This window comes from Vitis vinifera, chromosome 11 (genome assembly GCF_030704535.1).
Source record: "Vitis vinifera cultivar Pinot Noir 40024 chromosome 11, ASM3070453v1".
NCBI classification, from domain to species: domain Eukaryota; kingdom Viridiplantae; phylum Streptophyta; class Magnoliopsida; order Vitales; family Vitaceae; genus Vitis; species Vitis vinifera.
In genome coordinates, this window is record NC_081815.1 from 19,547,154 (window position 1) to 19,553,341 (window position 6,188).

The window sequence follows — 6,188 nt, forward strand, 5'->3', positions numbered from 1 at the left end:
AGATATATGATAATCATAATCGAGAGTTTGAATTTCCTTATGGTACTCCCCCTGAAGTTCAGACTCAGATGAAAAATACATTGAATCTTCATGAAACACCACATCCATTGTAATATACATTTGTCGAGTTGGAGGATGGTAACATCGATATCCCTTTTTGTGCAATGCATATCCAACAAACACACATTGTAATGCATGAGAAGTTAACTTGGTGCGTTAGTGCTTGTGTAGATGCACAAATGCCACGTAACCAAAAACACGAGGAGGTAGATTTGGGACGGTTGGAGCAACTACGGCATTAGTAAGAGCTTGGAGTGGTGTTTGAAAGTTAATTGAGCTAGAAGGTACCCGATTGATCAAGTATGCGACAGATGTGATTGCTTCTCCCCAATAAGATATCGGTGTTTTTGCTGCTATCAAGGAAGCACGAACAACCTCTAACAAGTGCCGATTTTTTCGTTCAGCGACTCCATTTTGCTGGGGTGTATTGGAACAAGTAGTTTGATGAATGATGCCATGTCCTTCCAAATACTTTTGAAGATCAGAACTTTGATATTCTCCACCATTATCACTACGCAGAACCCGAACCTTTGCATTGTACTGAGTTTCAATCACTTTATGAAATTTTTGAAACAACAAGTTCACTTCACCTTTGGTCTTCATCAAGCATAATTATATCATTCTAGTACAATCATCAATAAAAGTAACAAACCAACGTGAGCCACTCAAAGTTGGGACTTTGGATGGGCCCCAAACATCAGAATGTATGACCATAAAAGGAAACGGACTTTTATTTAAAATTAACGAAAACGAAGCACGATGGCTTTTAGCCAATTCACAAATATCACAACGGAAACTAGAAATATCACTCTTTGCAAACAAACTAGGAAACAATTTTTTTAAATAACCAAAGGAAGCATGTCCCAAACGTCGATGCCACAACCAAATTTCAGATTTTTTCTTCTCTCCCTCAGATTCATCTGCCATCAAGGCTTGTTGCAACTTATTTGAATCCTTTGACTGCAAGTCCAAGTAATAGAGTTTTCCCCGCTTAATACCACAACCAATCGTCTATCTTGTTTGGATGTCCTTAATCACACAAAATTCAAGCCAAAAAATGACAATACAAGATAAGACTGCAGTGATTTGAGAAACTGACAAAAGATTGTAATCTAAAGATGAAACAACTAAAACAGAATCCAAATTCAAAGTATCAGTAAGAGTTAAGGATCTTTCCCCAATGACTGGGGTTGTGTTACCATTGGCTGTGGAAACAATTTTTTGTGAGGAAGGTCTAAGGGTTGAAACCTGTCTAGAATCAAAAGTCATATGATATGTAGCACCAGAATCAATTATCCATGCACTATTAATAACAGGTGTAAAAGTATTTAAAAACTTACCACCATGATCTGTAGCGGCTACCAATGCAGAGGCTTTCTCAGCAACATTAGCCTCTGTTTTTATTTCCGCAATAGTTGCAGTCGAGGTTTTCTTGGAATCCTTCTTTCGTTGATCACGATTAGTATCATTAATAACAAAGTGTTGATAACCTAAACATGATTTAAAGGTCCATGGTTCAAACCCTCGGTTCCTCATTTTTTTCCTGATCATACCAAGAGTCATTGCTTTGAAATTGTGGGATATCCAGACTGGTGGGATCGAGTGCATTTGAAGGTTGACTTATCAATATTAGGGCTTGTCTTAGGATGGTTGATCGCTGTCGGACTACCATAGCGACAAAATATCCAGGATTTCAATTTCATGGCTCTGATACCATGTTCAAATTGATAAATGATAGTTTTTTCATTCATATTTTCATTCGTTCATGTACAGAGTATAAATAGAGGGTATCGCCATTCTAAGAATGGGAAAGAATGATACAAGGAAAGAATAACATAAGGAAATAACAATTAATATCCTAATATCTCAACTTTCCTAATATCTCAATATTCATAATATCTCAACTTTCCTAATATCTAAACATTCCTAATATCTCAACACTAAATAATATAAGGAAATAATGATATAAGGAAAGCATTCCTAATATCTCAACAAAATCTGCCATGCAGAGAAGATGAACGAGCTATAATTGCTCCAAATTTCTATTAAATAAGCCGTGTTGAAGGGTATTCAAGAGCAATGAATGATTTGGGCGTAATACATGGTGTTTTGTTCGTTTTTTATTATTCATTTCAGTATTCTGCTTCACGTGCAGAAACCGGGTCCACTAGGCATTTATTTGCTAGTTCTCAGATTTCAGAAACCGCGTCCATCTATTATTGGCATCTGCTCCTATAAGAATTACCATGGATAAAAATGTTGGGACCGGTTATTCGTGGGGCAAAAAATTATTAAAAAAAAATCGATAAATTCCCTGAAATATTGACGAAATGTCGGTTTGGGATCAATTTATTGTTGATTTCTCGCGAAAGGAGCACACACTCATGGGGCAAAAAAAATCACCGATTGATCGTCGATGTTTTGGCCATTTTTTTAAAATATTATCTATTTATCAATAATTTTTCAAAAAAAATGTTATTTTTTTAAATATTTATCTGTGTTTTTTGTTTTTAAAATTATTTTTTGTGATTTTTTTATTTTAAATTTATATTACCTTTTATTTTTAATGATTTTTTATTTTATTACATTAATCTTATTTTAAAAGATTATTATGACTTCACTTTTATTTTTTTTTATATTTATCCTTTTAATTTTATTTAATTTTGAATGTTTTTATTTTAAAATATTAAAAATATAAATTTATTCAAAAATTTCTAAAATATAAAAAAAAATTAAAAGTGAAGTCATAATAATCTTTTAAAATAAGATAAATGTAATAAAATAAAAAATCATTAAAAATAAAAGGTAATATAAATTTAATTAAAAATTAATATCTTTTAAGGATTGAGTCTTTAAAAGTAAAACATGATGTAACAAAGTTAAATTTAACTGTGTCTTTGTTATCCTTTTGGTGTATTGATATTGATTTGAGCATTCAGCTCATATATCTTACATTGTATATAACTTGTATGTATTAAGAGTTGTATAGAAAATATAAGTCAAACTTCTTTGTAAGTAGATAATACAATTGGTTCATGGATTTGGGTAATCTAGTAGAGACTGTAGTACACCACCTCCTAATTGGAGAGATGATTTGTTTTGGCCGTCGAAACAGGTTTCCTATAGTGAGTGCACTAGTGTATGTGATACACGTTTGATAGAACTTACAGTGAATCATGACACAAGGATATCAATTGTCAAAATTTTTTAAGCTACTATACTACATAAACTCTCAACCTTGAGAGAATATTAGGTTTGTATAAAAATCAATAGGAGACTTTAACCTATGAGTAAAACCCTAAAGTGGTCATATATCCCTATGGATTGAGTCACTCTTGATAAAGGTTATTATCAACGGTATTCTCAATAGAGACAACATGATATCTCAAGAAATTGAGAAAGTGTGTTCCCTTGGGTGATCCAAAGGACATATGATCATGAAATCTATAGTCAAAGTAATTCATTTAGTGGAATTTAACATATACTTCTTGAAGTTAAAGTATGTCGGTTAATCACATAATAAGTGGGATCTATAACTTAAGAATTTGAGAGATAATCTTGATAGGTGATAACTCTACCTTGTTAGATTACAAACACCAATTCATGGGGAGTCTACATCAAGTGGATAGTAGATCATGGACCTGAACTTCATCTCGTTCTTATTTACATAAGATATTGGAGTGCATTTGATTCTCTTTAGTAGAATGTTAAATCAACTTCAGAATTGGATTATAAGGGAGCTAGTACTTCATAGGTCCTAACGGCCTCCACTCTAAGCTCATATACCATGATGACACAACTTATGAGAGTTGGATTGACTCTAAGTTCATTCTTGTGCATAAGAATGTTTTAGTAATTACACAAGGTTGTGTGGTTAATTAATGTTTTGGGTTAGATTAAGTGACCAAGCCTTGATAGGCTCAAGTCACTTAAGCCTAGTAGAGGAACCCTATAAATACTCCTTAGGGGTTAAGGTTTCTATCACTTTTTGGTGTAACAGTTGTCTTTCACCTCTAGAGAAAGAGAGCCTAAGTTTCTTCTCTTCCATTACCCACACTTTGGAGCGCCAAGACTATGGTTCTAATCATCAAACAAAAGATCTTGGGTATCTGAGACCTTCAGACTTCTTCTTTTTTATGTGGAATTGATTTGGGAATATCCAAATCAAAGTATGAGCTTTATTTTCTCTAGATCTTATGTTAATATAGTTTTTGTTGCCATATGTTTCCGTTTTTACAAATTTAAAGAAGTCTAGGATAGTTTGCATGCACTCTACGTGATCCAGGGCTAGGAAATGAAGTAATCCAGTTTTCCTAATAGAAATCCTTTCAATCATGCCAAGGTGGTTGCCCTCTTGTAGAATACTACAATGAGTTAAACTCAATATTCATGGACTTGATTATTGAAGGTCTAATGATGTGATGTGTGTAACTGATATTGAGAAACAAAGGAAGAATACTATTGAGGATCGGGCTTATATATTTCTTGTAGGTCTTTATCATAATTTGGATCAAGTTAGTAGTCATGTTTTAACCACCTTACTTTTACTAAGTCTAGAATAAGCCTATTCACTAATCCATCGTGAAACGTAGAAGCAAGTCACCATGAGAACCAAAGATCACTCTGAAGCTTCCATACTGACTATCCATAAGATAGTTATACATGTTCTTAACATGATTCAACCATTAGGAAACATAGAGATCCGAGTTTTTTCCATCATTTTCCTCTTACATCAGAATTATATATTGGATCTCTTGGTTGAAACTGGTAACTCCACTTATGATCCTGTAGATACTTCCATTGAGATAAATCATTATCTGTCCATCTATCCTGATCAGATTCCAACGAACAAGGAAAAATATCAGAGACTAGTGGGGAAATTAATCTATTTGACCTATACTATTTAACTTGTCATATGCAGTTAGTGTTGTAAGTCAATTTATGCATAATTTGAGTGACCAACACATGAATGAAGTAAATTGTATCTTGGCCGAAGTGAAATCCTTTCCAAGTAAAGGTATTTTGTTCTCCAAACATAGACATTTAGATATTGAGGATTACATAAACTCTAACTTTGTCAAATCCAGATTGAATAGAAAGTCTACTTCAGGGTATGTGTCATTTGTAGGAGGAAATTTAGTGACTTGAAGCAATAAGAAACAAAATGTGGTCTCATTGTCTAGTGCAGGAGTTGAATACCAAGCATTCCATCGTGCAACTACGGAACTTGGCTAAGAATTCTTTTAGGCGAGCTTGGGTTTGGTCCTAAGAAACCTATGGTACTATTTTGTGATGACACAATAGCTATTGAGATTGCAAATAATATGATACAATACGATTAGGCTAAGCGCATTGAACTTGACAGGAACTACATCAAGGATAACCTAAATTTTGGCATGATAAAGGTTCCTTACATTAAGAGTGATGAACCTCATAACAGTCTCAAAACTAACTACCAAACTGCACCAGAATACTTCTCATCTGCACCAGATAACACTCCCATTTGTTACTTTGTTATAGCTTAACTAATGTACTTGTAAACTGTTACTTAGTTATCTCCTCTTCAAGAAATATATAATAGGATGTAATAGTGCAGAAAGTGATACAAGAATGAAAAGAAAACTTACTGCAAATCCAATTTCTTATATGGTATCAAAGCCATCGTCCATCCTCATCACCCAGATTTTCTTTTAGCTAAATCCATGGCCAATTCCATCCAAAGTTCCAATCTGCAGCAATTACATGGTCCAGAAATCACCTCATCGCAACAGCTTAACATGATTCAGTCACTGCACATGCTGAATCATCCTCTTCCTGTTAAGCTAGATAGAAACAACTACATTCTTTGGAAAACTCAAATGGAGAACGTCATATATGCAAATGGATTCGAAGAACACATTGAAAGACTCAAACCTTGTCCTTCCCAGATGACTGTAACAGGTGAAGTTAACCCGGATTTTCTCACCTGGCGACGTTTCGATCACATGATCCTGAGTTGGATCTTTTCTTCTCATCTGCACCAAATAACAGTCCCATTTGTTATTCTGTTATAACTTAACTAATGTACTTGTAAATTGTTACTTAGTTATCTCCTCTTCAAGAAATATATAAATAGGTTGTAATACTGC